Source organism: Biomphalaria glabrata, chromosome 15, assembly GCF_947242115.1.
Source record: "Biomphalaria glabrata chromosome 15, xgBioGlab47.1, whole genome shotgun sequence".
In the NCBI taxonomy this organism is placed as follows: domain Eukaryota; kingdom Metazoa; phylum Mollusca; class Gastropoda; family Planorbidae; genus Biomphalaria; species Biomphalaria glabrata.
The window spans coordinates 20,407,477-20,426,768 of record NC_074725.1 but is presented as its reverse complement, the minus strand read 5'-3'; the positions used below and the strand labels follow the sequence as shown (position 1 = coordinate 20,426,768).

The 19,292-nt window shown below is 36.0% G+C and overlaps 1 protein-coding gene and 1 long non-coding RNA gene across 6 annotated transcripts in view; one reads left to right on the top strand and one right to left on the bottom strand.

The window, feature by feature from the left end:
- Nucleotides 1-19,292, bottom strand: part of LOC129923141 (uncharacterized) — a 29,155-nt gene that overhangs the window by 6,247 nt on the left and 3,616 nt on the right. The window contains exons 1-2 of one of the 3 annotated variants that reach the window (XR_008775082.1): nt 5,609-5,726; nt 3,849-3,945 (exon numbers count right to left, since the gene is read on the bottom strand). This is a non-coding gene — a long non-coding RNA (uncharacterized LOC129923141). Of the gene's footprint in view, nt 1-1,897; nt 2,130-3,848; nt 3,946-5,608; nt 5,727-19,292 lie in introns of those variants that run through there. The other 2 variants (XR_008775081.1, XR_008775080.1) reach the window with 2 other exon arrangements.
- LOC106071704 (uncharacterized) overlaps nt 7,672-19,292 on the top strand; it is a 212,782-nt gene continuing 201,161 nt past the window's right edge. The window contains exons 1-2 of one of the 3 annotated variants that reach the window (XM_013231865.2): nt 7,672-7,928; nt 11,202-11,557. The gene's annotated coding sequence lies outside the window, so the exon portion shown is untranslated. Of the gene's footprint in view, nt 7,929-10,925; nt 11,558-16,697; nt 16,909-19,292 lie in introns of those variants that run through there. The other 2 variants (XM_056012920.1, XM_013231867.2) reach the window with 2 other exon arrangements.

Sequence of the window (19,292 nt, the reverse complement as noted above, 5' to 3'; positions counted from 1 at the left end):
GTCCATGCAGATCTGCTTTAATCTAGATAAAGAATGAATCTATTTCCCCACTGGAGTATCAATTAGATCAAATGATCTTGTATGGAATGAAATAGAACCAGATTTCATTATCTCAAGGCAATCCTGTTCCATCTTGAACAAAAAAAAAAAGTTTTCATATTTTTCATTGTTGAAGTCTAGTTTTGCAAGTGCTTGCAATTACCAGTACATTGAACATGCCAAGCTCTATTGTTAAGTTACTTTGAGCTTTTAAAAAATTTAGTTAACATAAAGGAGGAGGTGAATTCCACCAAAACAAAAAAAAAATAAAAAAAAAAAAAATAACAGAACATGGAAGCATGCAACAAAATCTGATTTGATTTTAATTTTTTTTTTTTCTATGTAAAGTAGTTAAGTAAACACCTAACAATTGACTGTTTCAGCCACTGGACTTCAAAAGTGCAGTTTGTTTCCAATCTTTTTGTTAATGCTTGAAACTGTCTAGAAATTGGACTCTGCATTATTTTTCTTTAAAGTATGTTTGCAATGTCATTGGTGGGCTCAACTTTGCTGTATTCATTGACAACATTGTACATTACACCAACTTGAACTGGTGGATATTGGCATTATGTGATAACATTCCATGAATAAATATTTCAACATAAGAATGTTTTGTCTTGGTGTTTTGTTGTAGTGTTAGGCTTCTTCACTCCTTGCACTTTCATCATGCACTGAGGTGTACACCATTGTCATCATGCACTGAGGTGTACACCATTGTCATCATGCACTGAAGTGTGCACCATTGTCATCATGCACTGAGGTGTGCACCATTGTCATCATGCACTGAGGTATGCACCATTGTCATCATGCACTGAGGTGTGCACAATTGTCACCATATGAAAACAGACCAGAGAGACACTAGCAGTGAAGATAGACCAAAGTGACACTAATCCTAAACTTTTTGTATATTTATATTTGGTGTGCGGTCACTTTGCCCCCTCCCCCCTCGGTCTTAAAAGCAATGAAAATATGAAAAAAATAGTTTAAAAAAAAAAAAGCCAATACTAAGTGTAATTGTATCAATTATTTCCACTCAATCGTGTAATTAATTTGTATTAGATCCAAAATAATAACAAATTTGTGTGATTGGAAATATTTTTACTATTGTGTTTTGTTTAGCGCAATTTAATTCTATTCGCACGCTCAATGCGCTATGGTCTAATCAGTTGTATGGACCAGATGTGGGGAGGGGAGGGAAGTCTATCTTTGAGAAAGTTTCCGTGATCACTTTTCAAAATCAATTTAAAAAAAAAAAAAAAAATTGCTCCAATACAATTCGAGCTCGTGGGCTCAAGCCTTCTTGCTAGAACAATAAATTAACTATAAAACTTATTTTCATAAGCACTTTGCATACTGTCAACTCAGCTAGAGAAGTCCTTATGAAAATAGAAGGTTTATAGTTAATTATTGTTAGTTTCAAATTTCGATCTAATTCTATACACAATGGTTATCTCCCCTTAGCTAGTACTGTCTCTATGTAATACAAAATTAGTTAATTACGACTAATTTATAAAATAATTTGTCAATTTTTAGATTGATTCATGTTTTGTAAGGGGAAATGAATAATGGTGCAACGTTTCATCTTGATCCGAGAGTCGGAAGTGGGAGAAATAACGTGGACAAGATGTGTACCAGACAGACGGACAGAGTCAGTTGATACAAGCTGTGTAATCAAATGTAGCCTATCATTTTGGAATTAAATCGAAACAAACGTTACAACAATCTTTGCTCTAGTGTAGAAAAATAAAAGAATGTTCTTTACTACCTAAATAAATATTGAAATATGTTAATAATAACATGGGCCTGTAATATAGGCTACTTATTTATTTCCTTCAGGTAACTAATTCTGACATTTGTAATTTAACTTCTGCAAAAGCTCAAAGCAGTATGCCAGGTGCGGCAATTAGAAAAATTAGACTGCATAATTTACTTTCACTAAGTCCGATTGAAGTCTATGCCCTGTGTGTAAACGGAACAAGGCCGATTGACGCGATCCAGTGCTGACTAACTGTAAACTATTTACCAACAACGCCTCAACAACAGCCATTTTCTTCGTCTGTTTTTCCTGCTTCTTGTCTCAGATCAAACGTCTGCGAAGATAAACATTTTATTGGGCAAGGAGCATTAGGAAGTGACAAGCTTGAGTGCATTCTAGGTCACGTGCGCTCGTTTAGGCCTACTACTTTTTTTTTTTTTTTTGACGGGCAAAATCTGTGAGCTTGGATAGAAATATAAAATGCGCTAAATTTGTGTGATCGAACTAACTAGAACTTGATCTATTTGTAACCTATGTGTGTATGTAGTTATCTATGAGTATATATTTGTGGCATCTTCCATTATAGGCCTAATGGAAGATGCTCTCGACGGCTATGAAGGTTCTGTAAGCATTGGAAGAAAAATGACTAACTTGAGCTTCGCGGATGACATAGATGGTCTGGGAATTTTAATTTCGAGATTTTTGGGCGCCTCTGAGTCCACACAGCTTTAATGGGTATCTGACACTTGTTTGGGAAAAGTAAAGGCGGTTGGTCGTTGTGCTGGTCACATGACAACCTCGTTTACCGTGGTCCACAGAAACAGATGACCTTGACATCATTTAGCCTATAGATCGCAAGTTTTGAATGGAGAACATTATTTATTTCTAATTCTCTCTTTATCTTCCTCTTTTTATTTTCTTACTTTTTTTGTTAAAGTTAATTTATCTCGTCTTGGCATTTCTCCTTATCACTTTTTCTCTTATATGCTTCAATATAGGCCTACCGGATATTAAAAATTGAAATGCGAATATAGAGGAGATAGCTCTGTTTAAGTTTGACCGTCAACATTCCCAACAGAAAAACAGCATCCGGGCCTTGAGGTGTGATCTCCTCTGTTTCTGTTTATTTTGTAAATCTAATAGATATTATATGCGCCTTACATCTCTAAACCGCTTCACGATTATGTGTCTACTCTTCATTCCAAAATTCTTTTAAGGCATTTAAGCCAAAGCCACAGTATTCCTCTTACTACTCTAAGCTTGCGAGGGTTTGAGATTGTCGAAGTTATCAACAACCTCTTAGCAGAATTAGGATGCCAGTGCTGGAGTATAAACAAAAAAAAAATGGATTTGTTCCTTTCATTATCGCACTATTGTTCTAGTAAGCGACTTCCACCCTAGAGTTACCTGACCTTTTTTTTGTCAGTCATCTCCCTTCCCAGATAGAGCTAAATATAACTGAAAGGGTAAGGGTTAAAATCTAATTCTGAAGCGCCCGACCTTGTATACAAATAAAAGTATACCGTAGTCTACTTTGGACTCTGCAGGTTCTCAGCTTTGTTTCGATACACCAGCGTTTCCCAAAATCTCGGTGGGCTGTACCCCAGGAGGTAAGTTGATGCAGAAGAGAGAGAGAGAGGGAGTACTGCCTGGATCAAATATAGGATAAAGGAATCCTGTGCCCCACAGAACTTATGCTATCCACCTATGCAAGGTTTCAATGAAAGGAGCGCAGGGTGGGGGTGGGGGGGCACCCTGTACTAAAAGGTGAATAGACGAGAAATACAAATCTGCTGAACAACAAGTCATGGAGTTTGTGCACTTATTCCCCAAACAGGTGAAACTGTTGAAATACTTTTTTTTTTACCTTCTTTCTATAGATGCTTATCAATGCATGTCTGAAGTGTTGTATTACCTTCACTAGGTCGTACTCACAGTAAGACCCGTACGTCACACACACATACACAGGCGCAAATACACACATATCTTGGACTAAGACTAAGCTGGGGGGGGGGGGGCGAGCAACCCGACCAATCTATCTCTATAAACATACCATTTCACTTGAGTGATTAGTTGAAGGTTCGATCCCTAGTTGGAATCGAGTACATCGACTGTATGTGTCAACTATATAAGATCGATACTCGTTTATCCTAGAACAAAACAAGCAAAATAAAATAAAACAAAGCTATTATTAAGTGTATCAATTAGTTTGAATCAGTCATGTCATTAAATTTTAATAAGCCTCAGACTATAAAGGAGACTAATTCAGCTTATACCACCACTTCAGTCAAGTACAATTTCTTTCCCTTGTTTGATACACCAAACAAAACAATTTATTACCAAAAGGTAATTAACTAATAGGTTAATTATATTTTTTTGTTGATTCTTGTGTTGTTGTCAGGTAAAAGAAAAAAAATGTGAAAATTTCAGCTTGATTCGAGTTCGCCCTAGGATCATAACAAAACGATGGGGGATACCTACCACGAAGAATTCTATTTCAAGGATTACACATTGTACTTCGCAATGAAGATCTCTGTCATTTCTGTACGTCAACGAGTATCTCTAGCAAATAATTTGGTATTGGGTCCTAAGATTAACCTCTTAATCATATACCGTACAATAAGCATCCAAAACAAATTAAACAATAAATCTTGTATCATTATGTTATATAAAGGATGTAGTAGAATTGAATTAGTGAATCAAAGGGTCTAAATATAGCTCTCCTTTTGAAAGAGATAACAAGCAAAATAAAAAAAAAAAAAAAAAAAAAAAAAAGCTTACATTAAGTGTATCCATAAGTTTGAATAAGTTATGTAATTAAATTTGAAATAAGCCTCAGAAGACAATCTATAAAGGGACTAATTCAGATTATACCACCAATTCAGTCAAATACTATTTCTTTCACTTGGAAAGGGACTAATTCAGCCCATACCCACTTCAGTCGAGTACTATTTCTTTCCCTTGTTTGAGATACCAATCAAAGTAATTATTGGCCTAGATAGAAATTTGCCATCATTAGGGGGGGGGGGGGGTTGACCTCTTTGGGGCTCCTGCGTAATATTTTATGTAAAAAGCACTAATTTGCCCCCCCCCCTTTTTTTCAAGAGGGGACCCGGGGAGGATTTTCAAATTCTCCCCCTCCCTCCCCCCACCCTAGCTATGCCTCTGAAAGTAATTTATAACCAATAGTTTATTAACTAATTGGTTATTTTTTAAAATTGATTCTTGTGTTGACAGATAAAAGAAATAATTGTGCAAAATTTCAGCCTGATCTGGGATTTGGCTTCGGAGAAATACTGTGTACAATCATTTGGCCAGACAGCCAGAACTAATATAAGCTTTGTAAAAATGGACTCATGTCGATACTGACATTTTCAGAATCGTATCTGCAGGTGCATTGTTTTACTTTTTCTCTTTTTGTTTTAAAGTCAAATTCCGCACCGATCCTGACGAGATTTATAAAATAAAAATAAATGAAAAGATTTAAAAAAAAAAAAAAAGACATTCTCAGCAAGACAAAGATTCCCAAGTTTTGCTGTTTAAATTACCTCCCTTTTTCTAGTTTCTCTTCTAGTCCAAAAAGTAGGAAGCTATTCTCCTTGAGAGAGTCAAACTAAGCCGCCTGCTAGAAAGCACCGAACATCATTCTACGTTCTATCTGGCTAGCAATTTCTTTGACAAGATGTTTGCCCCTGGCGGCACCCAGACCCGTCCCCCTAGCCCCAGTTTTTCCGTGTTTCCTTGGTGACTCTAGAGGTATGTGTGTGCGTGCGAGTGAAAGCGTACGAATGTAGCAATTTACTTTTATCTCACCTGCGCAGGTGTTAGAGCTGTGCGAAAGGAAAAAAATCACCTCTCCAAAAAAGTTTTTAATGAAGTAAATGAGCTGCAATCTAATGATCATCAAAATGAAGACAGCAGAAGATTCAGAAATCCTTTTCAAATTGTTGCAATATAAAAAAATAAATAAAGTGAAGTGTAGATGTTCAATTTCTTGTGATTGAGGAAAGACAAAGATAATTAAAACCATAATAGAACAAGAAAAAAAAAAGAATAATACTTTGAAAAAAACAACAACAACAAAAAAAAAACAACAACAAAATACAACAAAAAAAAAACAACAACAAAAACAACTTATATTAAGTTTAATTGTATTAATCAGTTTGGATCAGTCATGTAAATAAAATTTGAAATTGATCTAGAAATGTAGACTAACAAAAATAAATCTGTGCGATTAAAAATATTTGTACCAATTGTTTTTGTTTAGTTAAATTTCTTGCTTTTATCTTTCTCAGTACTCTATGATCCTTTCAGTTGGGAAAGGGGGGCGAGGGGGAAAAGGGGGATATCTGTGTGAATGTTACCGTGATCGCTATTTAAATGCATAAAAGAGCCTCCACAAGGTGACTAATTCAACTTATACCACCAGATCTGTCAAGTACGATTTGTTTCCTTTTTTCAATAACAAACAAAATAATTAATTACCAATAATTAATTAACTAATATGATTATTTTTAAAATTGATTATTGTTTTGTCAGGTGAAAGAAATAATAGTGCGAAATTTTAACTTGATCCGAGATTGACTTCATCATAGGAGAACTAAGGTGTATGGACTATTTGGCAGGTAGACAGGCAATGACAGAGTGAGTTGATATAATCTTTGTAATAGTGAAATGATTCTGAGGTCCAGTATGCACCAACTTTATTTTCATTATAATTTGCCCTCCTTGGTGGGCCAGGGAGTCTGCAATAGTGTTGCCAGTCGCGCCTCTGTGACTCGGTACCCACTGCATTATTACGGGGGTGCTATAGCGTTGTTTGATGTTGTGTGAAGCCATGATGACAGTGTCGATATTCATACTGATAGAATACTACACTGAATGCCCAGAGTTGTTATTACATCATTGTATTCTCGTTTTGACTTCACCTTGGCCTGTTCATTGGTTGCAGAATGATCTGTTGACCGTTTCCTTCTTCCTTCCTATCTGTCCTTTGCCCAGATTGGGGTCTCTTCCACAGATTTCTTATCCAGTTGAGGTTTTGCACAATTATTCATTGTCCCCTAACAATATACAAATTAATTTTTAAAAAACTTGGCCAACCAATTAGATATTAGTGGTAATTAATTAAATATGTTTGATGTAGAAAAAGGGAAATAAGTCTTATAGTATTTTGCGCAATGATTGTACATGTACTGTTCTTTCCTATATGACAGCTACTTACTACAACCTGCGCTGTACTCTTAATGCGTGTAGTGAACTGTTATTTTATCTAGTTATGCAAGTTTAAGTTACGGTCATTATGTATCTGCATATTAAAATTATATAATACTAAAAGATTAAGGGCTAGCCGCTAATGGAATCTCAAAATGGGAGAGACAGGCACGCTTAGCTCATTAATTCTTCTTCTAAGGGTCATCACTTCATTTTTTTGATATTTTGAATATTTTTAATGGTTCTCTCCCTTCTAAAATGTTTGTATGTTTGCAGTTTGTGTGTGCATTTATTTTATTTTAAAATTATTTTATATTATTGTAACTAATAAAACCCTTTGTGATAGCTTGATGTTATGCTGATGTTTGCTTATTGTGATGGTTGATACAAATATATGATCATGAATAATAGTAGTCTGTTCACTCCAGCACTGGCTCCTGTTACCCAAAGCCATTGTATGACAGCGGCGCCTTCGATATGACGGTCACGGAGGTCACGATGACAGTGAACCGTCACCTTTATTTATAGCCGTGTATCACACCCTTCTCTCTCTCTCTCCCCCCCCCCCTTAGAAGACACATGTGTGTAGACAAAGAACTTAACTTTTCATCTCGACAGCACACATGTAGATTCAGGTCAACCTTACGCCTGTAAGACATTCTGACCTGGAACTAGATCTAGTCTGGTCTTGTTAGACTGAGAGATCAATCCTAGATCACTGATCGATATTCATTGTCGTAAGTCTGATTGGAGAATAGTTTGATAGTAAAAAAAAATAAAACATAGTGGGGCTAAAGTACTTACAAGAGTCAGTTTAGAGTCAGTCTAGAGTCAGTCTAGAGTCAGTCTTTAGAAGAAGAATTAGAGCTGATTATGTTTGCAAAGAGTGGAAGGTTCGGAAACCAATGGACTGGTTTAAGTTTGTGATACCAGAATATAAAGACCTGTGTGTCATGGGCGTAGCCAGGATTTTTTTTCGGGGAGGGTTTTGGGGGGGATTTCCCCCCCCCCCGACCCCCCCACGAAAAAAAAAAATATATATATATATATATATATATGTGTGTGTGTGTGTGTGTGTACATAATTAATCTTTATTACACTCTGACCCTTTCGGAAGACGTTTATTGTTTATTGTAGACTCCCCGCCCTTGCTAGCAAGGGGGTCTGGGGGAGTTCGCAGTGCTCCCCCAGCGCGGGGCGAAGCCCCGCCGCCGAGCACTATTTCTGGTATTGAAAGCCAACAAAATGCATATTCTGAGGTATCTACAGTGCATTATCTTGCTATTAAAAAGTTTTATTTCACAAACCTAATGTGCTATTCTTACTGACTTAGACCCTCTCGCGCCGTTCGGCGCATTTTTCGGCAAGCTGTTTCCTCAACTCTTATTTTGCGTAATTCATTTTGTCGGAAAACTTGTCCCGCAAAACCTCATGCGACGCTCTGTCACAACCTTACTAAGGATTCGACTCCCAGTTCGGCATATGATTTCTTTGATTTAGACCCGATCTCTATGACTGACTCCTAAAATCTGTCTTAGCCATCTTTGTTGAGACACATTTAATGATTTTCAATTTCGGCAGAAGACTATTCACACTTAATTAATGGAGCCCAAGCCACTGGTAGAAATTTGTAACCTCTCTTGATTACGCTCTTGGAATTACATGCCTGTATTTCGCTTTAGATTTTATATCGAAAAGGAAAGTTTTTTTCGTCAAATCATCTGTTGAGGGGTTTTAAACTAAAAAATCTCTGGGTTTTTTGTTTGTTTTGTTTTTAATTTAAAACCCCATTTAGCTACGATCATAGAATTTGGTGACTGTAGTTTGCTTTAAAATAATATTGAAGAGAGAGGTTTTCAACTCTAAACGCTCTGTAGGGGAATTTTAAACTCAAAACCATCTGGAGGGGTTTTAAACTTTAAAGAAAAAGCCATCTGGAGGAGGGGGATTTAAACTCAAAACCCCTTTGGCTACGCTCATAGATTTTATAGTGTGTAATTTGCTTTTTTTTTTTATTGAAGAGGTACTTTTTAGCTTCAAACCCCAACTGGAAGGGGGAGGGGGGTTAAACTCAAAACCCCTTTGGCTACGCTCATAGAATTTTGAGTGTGTAATTTGCTTTTTTGATATTGAAGATGGGGTTATCGTAAATTTTGGATGGGGTTTTAAAATCAAAATCTTCCTCAACTGTGCTGTTGGAATTTGGGATTTTCGTTTGCATTTTTTTTTGTTTTATAGAAGAGGGGGATTTAACTGCAAAAACCTCTGGTAGGGGGTTTAAAATTCAAAACCCCCTGTAGGGGGTTTTAAACTCAAAGCCCCCTGGTAGAGGGATTTGTATCTCAAAACCCCCTGATAGGGGGTTTTAAAATCTCAAAACCCCCTGATAGGGGTTTTTAAAATCTCAAAACCCCATGGTAGGGGGATTTAAACTCAAAACCCGCTGGTAGAGGGTTTTTAACTCAAAACTGCCTCGGCTGTGCTGTGGTAAGTGATGATTTAGTATTAAAATCTCACCTAAAATAAACAAAATGAAAGCAAAAATCAGTCACTTAATTGCGTCCCCCCCCCTGCGGGGGGGAGGGATTTCATTTCGGGGGGGGGGGGTTTGAACCCCAAGAACCCCCCCCCTGGCTATGCCCATGCTGTGTGTACACATGTATACAGAAGCTAGATAGACGAGTTATAACCCTACCTCTCATCTCTTTCTAGGACTTTGACGCTGATAGATTTATTTGTTGATAGATAGATAGGTAGATATATAGATAATTAGCTTGATTGATAGATAGTAGATAGATAGATAGATAGCTTGATAGATAGATAGTAGATAGATAGATAAACTACCCCCTAACCTAACCTATGACCAGTATCGATAAATTGACACTTTAATGTTTAATAGCGCGATTTAATATCAATGAATAATGTAAGAAACTTATACAATCTTTAAATATAGCCACTTACTCAAGCTCCTCCCTGCCCACTCACGTGCTATACAGGCATATAAAAATGACTTTGAGACAGTAACCTATTTTTGTGCCTAGTAGATGATGGACTGGGTATTTTGTTCTTATTCGTTGTTATGTATTTATTTGCTATGAGTTCCGTTACAGTGTAAAAAGGAAGGATGTTTATCTTAGCGAGGCCTGTAGAAGTATTCGATGGGGTTTACAAGGGAAACACACAAATAAATAATGGCGTAGGTACAAGACAAACAAAAAATGACTTGGATGCATTATGGTGTCAAACATATCAAATAAAACTACATCTAATTTGGTTGGCTTAAAATACAAAAAATAAAGATGAATGAGATAAGTTATAAACTGTCCATCTATGAAATGAACTATTTTGGACTTTTAACTTATATCAGTTAAGCTCTAATGACTATTTATAGGCTACTCTCTCCTAGATCTCTTGCTGTCCTGTCATATCTGCGTTCTCCCCCCCTCCCCCATGAAAATTCCCCCCCCCCCCCCCAAACTACGGGGGCCGCCTGGAAAAAAAAGTCACTAAAGAAAAACAAATAATAAAGTCTATAATCGACTAAACGATGGCGTCATGAAGTCAAATCTTTATTTATCTTTTCCCCATTACAATGGTTGCAGATTTAAATTTGTCTTGCGCCACCTTAAGTTTCTCTGTAAAGTAATTTGATCTCTAGATCCTCTAGTCTAAGATATAACCACAGAAGCTCCGAGCATCATTAACAGTTAAAAGTGAGGGTCACCCGTACACCACCCCAGTCCCCCCAAAAAAATCAAAAATCACCTTGTCCCTCTCCCCTCGCTATTCTACGTTCACGTTTTAATTAATAACCTCACAACGCGCGCATAGCATCTTTAGCCTTGGTGTCGCGCGAGCTTTGTGGCCCCAATGCATTGTCTTTCCGCGCGAGCGAGAGCGCGCGAGGATTAAAAAAAAAAAAAAAAGAAGCGTGAGAGACTGAGAGAAGGGGGGAAATAAGGCGCGAGAGAAAAAGGGAGGGGGAGATAACAACGTTACGTGAAAACTATGACTTCACGTCTGGCACTGTTTAGCACTGCGAGGCGGCAGAAGTAAGATCGACGCGTGTTCAAAGTGTGTGTTAGTTTATCCTTGAGTGTGTCTGCTAGGTTTGTTTTGGATATAGATCTAGATATACAGTACATTTTTTAACAGTGTATTAATACTACTTAAGTTGTTTTTTTTCTTTTAGTGATAAAAGATAAAAATAACTCCATTTTCATTCTCTGATTTATGAAACGAAAAAAGGAACAACAGGAATATCAGGATTTAACAACGCAATTTCATTTTCAATTATAATAGGAAAGTTTGTAGCCCTCAGTGCATAGATCTACTCCCAGATTTTAGTTCGCGTAGAGTGTTGAATGTCTATTGATTTATCGATCGTGTGCCAGTGATTGAATCGGGTTATAGTTTATTCTCCTGTGACTAGTCTAAGTCTAGTGCGCGACTTTTCAAGGAATACTATTTACACACTAGTGGACTGCTTAGTACAGCTTTGTTGTGAACATTGTCTGGATTATAACTTTGTAATATTTCTAACTTTTGGTAAGTACAATGAAATAAATGTTCTTTAATGTCTGATTCTAGAGTAGATCTAATTCTAATTAAAAATAAGACTCTAGATCTAGGTCTAGGTTCTTTGGTTAATTTCAATATATTTCAATAACATCACAACGTTTTTGCCTTTTGGATATCGTAAAAAGTAGATCTAATCTAGGTTCTATAAATCTGGATCTTGATCTTATTAAAAAGTGTACATAAACACTTCAAAGTGAATACACAGAAATCTGCTAACAACCGATTATAGATTTATAAAAATAAAAGTTGAGTTTCAGATCTTGTTATCCATGGCATGGATAATGTAAATCTCATCAATTTCGATTATCTAAGGTTAACGAGGGTGTCACGTGGCCAGACCGACGACCAACCGTCAAATATACTTTACTGTAGATTAGATCTATTCATTATGTCATAACTGTTTTGGGTGTAGAACTCAGGCCACTCGGAGAAAGACCTAAAGGAACCCGTACTTCAAAATCTTAGTCTTCACCAGGATTAGATCCAGATCTCGAGACCATTTCAGTTCGTGCTTTAACACCCGACCATCACGCTCCCCAACGAAATAAAGATATAATTTTTTTTTACTTTTATTTTTTGGATAAAATACAAAACACTCAGGACAGAGATATTATTACAATTATTTAGAAATGCAATTTATTTTTAGCATTAGCCTAACTGTCCGATCGCATTAAATCCAATTTTAACTCATGATTATTTTCCAGTAGCTAATATTGCATCGTTTTGGTCTTCTAGCAAATGTTGCTTTAGTTTGGACTTCTATTTATAAATGTTGCTTTAGTTTGGACTTCTATTTATAAATGTTGCTTTAGTTTGGACTTCTATTTATAAATGTTGCTTTAGTTTGGACTTCTATTTATAAATGTTGCTTTAGTTTGGACTTCTATTTATTAATGTTGCTTTAGTTTGGACTTCTATTTATTAATGTTGCTTTAGTTTGGACTTCTATTTATTAATGTTGCTTTAGTTTGGACTTCTATTTATTAATGTTGCTTTAGTTTGGACTTCTATTTATTAATGTTGCTTTAGTTTGGACTTCTATTTATAAATGTTGCTTTAGTTTGGACTTCTATTTATAAATGTTGCTTTAGTTTGGACTTCTATTTATAAATGTTGCTTTAGTTTGGACTTCTATTTATTAATGTTGCTTTAGTTTGGACTTCTATTTATTAATGTTGCTTTAGTTTGGACTTCTATTTATTAATGTTGCTTTAGTTTGGACTTCTATTTATTAATGTTGCTTTAGTTTGGACTTCTATTTATTAATGTTGCTTTAGTTTGGACTTCTATTTATTAATGTTGCTTTAGTTTGGACTTCTATTTATTAATGTTGCTTTAGTTTGGACTTCTATTTATAAATGTTGCTTTAGTTTGGACTTCTATTTATAAATGTTGCTTTAGTTTGGACTTCTATTTATTAATGTTGCTTTAGTTTGGACTTCTATTTATAATGTTAGCTTAAAAAGCACACTATATAAAGATTCTCGTTAGCGGAACAATTAGCCAGGGCTAACGTAGCACATGCTTATCATTAAGAACATTAAATTGACATGATGTATATGGTTGTGCATTAAAAATGGCTGCACTCATCGTCAACCTCGGAGACAGTGTTCTGCTAACTAGGCCTACTCTAGATCTACATAGTAATGTACGAATAGTCCAGATAGATTTTGTTTCACACAACTACTGGCCATATATCCAGATGTTCACCTTAGGACAGTGACAGATATGTCCATTTTGACTGAGTACCGGTGACTGGTCATCTCGAATGATCATTTACATTTTTTTCGGACACATATATGTAAATGGAAGTTGAAAAGTTCAAAGTAGCAGAACTTTTTTTCACTTCATGACATGTTGCTGCACAGTACGTGTGAAAGGTGAAACTGATTAGGCAGACGATATAGTGGATATATGTAGATCGATGGATATGTCAAACAAGTACGTGGTGGTGGTGGGATAGACTAGACCTAGATCTGTGTTTCATGGCCCTAGATCTATGTTTTTTTTTTTTAATGATTAACTCAGTAGGTAGCGTGAATTTATGTCGAAGGTTTAGAGTCAGATTCAGAGGAAGTCACAAAACATGTAGGATTGTACACAAAATATTGAGATGTTTTGTTTTTTTTAAATTGTGACGACCTGTTCCTGGTCTGATTGTAATTCATACGTACAGTTAGAGGTATATTTAAAGGATTTTTAAAATATAGATATAAAAAAAAAGGCATAGATCTACTAACATCTACCCAGACAAAAGTATTTCCAAAAGTCTTAAATGAACAGATCATTCGTCATCATCAACAAACTCCATTTGAGTGAGTGCTAGAGAGGTTTAAATCCTCTCTCGCAAAAGCCCTGGTCAGAATCCCAAACTTTTGACCTATGTGTACCCCTTTTATAACTTTTGTAATGCTGAGTACCCCTCCCCCCCTCCACTTTAATGTATTAACAGAACATAATAACTGGGTATTTAAAAACATCAGCACAGTTAATGAGGTGCAACGCGTACATCCTCCAAAGTCTTCCAGTACCCCTGGGGGTACGCGTACCCCACTTTGGGAAACACTGTTGTAAATGAACAGATAGATCCGCTTAGCTAAAACTTCTTCTTTCATTAAACCATCCTATACCACGTCCATCCGGGGCAGACGTCTTCGATGTAAGAAGACAGTAAGAAGAAGACAGAAAATAATAATAAATATAATCACAGAATAGAAACATTTAAAAGGCGAAAAAGAACCTTCAAAATAATAATAATAATGATGAATAAACAAACACAATGAAATAAAACCTGTTACTAATATTTCCATGCTGATTTCAAGAGGAAGAAATCGTAGACAACTGATAATTGTTATTAGATATGGATGCCTCATGTTAAGGAAAATTTATTGTTCTTATTGTTCTTATCTAGTAGATCAGTGTTTCCCAAACTTTGTCCTTACTGGAACACTTCGCAAAATTCGGAATATTTAGCGGAACACTTTGCTTTTTTTTTTTAAATATTAATTCACGTAGTGGCCTACTATTTAATTATTCCAGTAGTTCGCGGAACACCTATTCAGGCTTCGTGGAACACCAGTGTTCCTCGGAACACAGTTTGGGAAACACTGTAGTAGATAGAAACGTTAATAAATCTGAATCCAAAGAATACCTGTTACATAATACTCAAACTCTATTCCTGTTCCGTTTTGCTAAGTCATTTTTGTAGAGGCTCCCGAAAGGGGAAAAGACACTATTAGTTTTGTGTGAAATGTCTGTCCGTCTGCCCGTCTGTCCCGTTTAGATCTTGTAAACTAGAAAAGATGGTGAAAATCCGACATCATAATATTTTAGTCCATTCAAAGTTCTGATGCAACGGCTACTTTTTTATTTTCTAAAAGCGAAAAATCTAATTTTTTAAATCACTTACGCAAGCAGTTTTTTCACAAAAATACACCACTTTTACAACTATTCACTATTAATAGTAAAAAACACGAGAGGCTCTTTAGTAGGGGAGACCACTATTTACCATATTTTTAACACATTTATGCAAATGGTTTTAGACTTTTTGTTAATTTTTTTTTTTTACATTTATATTGCTACGTTATGTAAGTTCTGTCCTACTAACTACTACATTTACCTAAAAATAATGTTTACTTTTTAATGAGAAAAAAATCTATTTAGTATGCATATAAGTTCGACATAATTTAAAACAACAATTAATAAGTAGTTTTTCATAGTATCCTATGAACTGCAACGCACCACAAAGCAGATAGAATACTGAACTCAGGGAATTGTTTTTTTTAAGGAAATGGTGTTTTTTTTTTTTTTGAGGATTTGAATAAAAGATTGACACTTTACAAAACAATTAGATCAATTAGATACATTATAAGACATCAGTTAGCCTAGGTTCGAATTTAACTTCACATTCACTTTCACCTATCCTTTGGTCTGCTGGACCGCTGGGGCACCACACAAGATCTGTCAACCTTCTTTCTCCATTCTTCTTTGTCATTTGTCTTTGATAGAATTTAATTCTGATGTTCTTTCTGAAAATATTGATACCTGCCTTTTTACCTGCCTGGGTGGACCACTTCGGGGGCCTTTTTGAGTTTGTGTTTCCACACATACTGTCTTTGTAACCTTGTTTTTGGCTGATTCTATGCTCCAAGTTTTCCCTAGTGTTCCACGAGTCCTGAATTGGTGTTCCACGAACTACTGGAGTAATTAGCAAGTAGGCCACCGCGTGGATTAATCTCTTTACAAAAAATAAGCTAAGTGTTCTGCTAAATATTCAGAATGTCGTTATTCTCATAGTATTCAATGTCGTAATGTTGCCTACTTAAAAGGCGTAGCTCGCTCTTAATAAATTTGATTGATTGAAAATAAAAGGTTCAAAAGGATGAGTAACTCTATTTGTTTAAAAATGTAATTTCCTTGAAAACATTGTCCTTTTAAACAATAGTGGGCCTTGACTTTTGGCGGACCCCTTGATATTCACTGCACTCCCCATCCAGCGCCCACTGTTCATGCAAGATAGGCCCCCCACTATTATATCTGCTAAGAAATATGTTGTTGTTGTATGTAAAATGTTTGACATGTTTCGGATGTTCAGAGTTGAAGATAATTTACTTCCTAGTCTAAACCTCCCGCAGGCCGACGGGGAATGGGAGCGGGCAGGGTTTGAACCCGGGACCATCATAAATCCAAACGACAGTCCAGCGCGCAAGCCTGTATAATTAAACACTTCTAGGGCAAGTGCTTAAACCAAAATTGTTAGATTGTTGACAGCGATGTGTTATCGAAAATTAACCAGTATTTCATACCCCAGTAGCCTATTTATACACATTGATCACATGTGTCGATAACATAAGGCTATACTATAGATACATACATAGGTGTGCTAAGTAGATAAATGACACACATGTACATATATATATATACAATGCAGGTTGGGAATTCTAGACGGAATTCTGCTTAGAACAGAAAGTGGGGTGGGCAGGTCAGCAGTGACAGTATACCTGAGCTTATTTGCACCGATAAGGTTTATACTGTCACTGTCAGACACACATCGAGTCACAGCTGAAGAGGGGGGGAGTGAAAAAAATAGGGGGGGGGGGGAGTCAGCAGTAGTGAATGAATGATTTGTTTGTAGTCTTACATCAAGCCAATGTTGCTGGCATTTTGGAAAAGAATTATTTACTTTGTAGACTAGTTGATCTTGTGCTCTGTTTGTGTTGGTACTTCTGGGGCAGTGCCAAGAGGGATAGTATTAGCGGTGTCATTGCAGGTTTTGACACTGGATAGATCTATGTTATCAACTACTGCTGTATCTTGGTGTAAGTAGGATGCACTTTACTTAGAATACTAGAATAATGAAAACGCGGTAGCGGTGTGTGTGTGTGTGTTTCTTGATCTGGTGTGCGTTAGTAAGAACTACGCTACATACACATTTAGCGGAGAATTTAATAGCGATCTGAAGAACATTCGTCGCTAAATATCTTTTAAATACAGAGCAAACTAACTCTATTAAAAGAGACAGCATAGTATTTATGCTCTGCCGTGAACCTATGCCTGGACGAACATTAGAGATCCACACGGATGATTTAATTATAATTGGTAGTCAAGCTTATGAATAGATTCGTCAAGTAGCCAGATAGAAATCAGTGCGTTGAGACAGTTTAGGTTTTGTAGCATTAGATTGAATAGAATTACACGAACGTGCTGAGTAGACTGCAATTTCAATTTGAAATAAATATGTAGTATGTAAAGGTATTGAAAAACAAAGGAAGTATACTAAGGTAATTATGCACTGCTATTTGAGACTTCTTAAGTTCTTAAGTCCGCATATCTAACTGTTTATCGGTCTGTCAATTTGTCTGTCCATTTTTCTGACTGCGTATGTATTACCTACCTATGTTTCACTTTGTGGTTGACGTTGACAGGTCATTTTTTTTATATTGTTTTTCCTTTTTTTTTTGTTGAGGGGGGGGGGGGAGGGGGGAGAAAGTATGTGTTTGTGTGTGTTTTTGATAAGGGTTAAGCATCTATTTGAAAATTGAGTTTTCATTTGTGTATGTGTGTGTGTGATTGGAGATTCAAGTGTGTGAGTGTGTGGGGTAAATAAGGTTTGACTTAAAGACATCGTCTTCCAAAACCATTAACTTTGATCTCGCAAGGAGTCAACGGGAGAAAAATGGTGGTTGAGTGCCCGGGGGGCGCTAACAACTTATTTTGAAGTGACCTCAACCCGAGAGAAAGAAGGGAGGTGTAGATTTTGATCTAAAGGTTTACAACAAAAGTGTACCATTATCATTTCAAACACATTTCTAATAATGTCAGATAAAGAAACGAGCTTTGTGTTCGTTTGTTCAATGTGGACACTGATTTTGTACAGGAGAACTTCTTTTCCTTGTTAATAAAAACATTCGCTATTTTTTTTTTATAGCTCTCACTACCATATTTCTTCATATGGTTTTACCTTCTTTTTCTTTCTAGCCGTGCTTTATTGCTTCAAGAAAGAAAACTGGATCTTTAAACTGGAAGTTTAAAGAAAGAACAGATGACCGTGATAAACTTTTAGTGTGAAAAAATCCCTAAAGGGTAGTTACGCGATTTGGGTTATAATCTGATAACATGGTAGAAGTTGGTACAACATCTTCGTTATTACAAAGCTTATATCAACTCGATCTGTCTGTCTGTCCGTCTATCTGTCTGTCTGTATAGTAAAAAAGTGTGTACACTTAATTTCTCCCACACCCATTCTCCGATCAAGTTGAAACTTCGCATAATTATTCATTGCCAAACTCAAGACACGAATCAATAATAATAAAAAAGGAACCAATTTGTCAATTAAGAAGTGGTAATTAATTATTTTGTTTGATACCAACAAGGGAAACTAATCCTTCAGTATTCACAAATAAGGCTAAATTTGTAGGCTATAGTCCCCTTAAATAATTGTTAACGCTATTTCTCACTCACGCATTCTCCGACCAAGTTGAGACTTTAAACAATTATTTATTGTACCTAACAAACATGAATCAATAAACTAAAATGACCAATTAGTCAATTAATAATTGGTAGACCCAATTGATTACTTTGTTTGATATTGAATAAGAGAAATAACTTGTACATTATTGATATGTATATATATATATAGTTTTAAGGGCGAAGTTCTTCCCCTTTAGATAAGCTTTGCTTTTTAAAAAAAATGGATTTTTCATTACGGATACGAGATATATTGTCACATTTTACAGACTTGAAGAAAGGGTTTCAAAATGCAATACTTTTGAAACTTTAAAAAAATAATATTTAGGGTTGTTATTGCTACAATTAAAAAAAAAAGTTGCATGTTGGTGGTTTTGATTTGATTGTGAATTACGAGAACAAAGCACTTCCTCTGGATGGTTCCATGAACTCGTTCACCTTTAGTTCCTAAAGACAGACATCTTGAAATTTCTTTGTTTTAAAGTGCCACTTTTGCTTAAATATCACTTGCCTATCCTTATAAGAAGAGGAATGGAGAAATACGGTGAACAGATCATGTATGGTGCCCCAACGGTTCAACAGACTAAGGGATAGGTAAAGGTGAAGGTGATTCTTATAAATACAGGGTGGGCCATTAATCGAGAAAGTCCGACCATACGTCATTTCCGGTTTGTTTGTTTTTTTCTAACACTTTACAAACAAACATAGATAACAGATAACAAATCAGTCTCCAGTT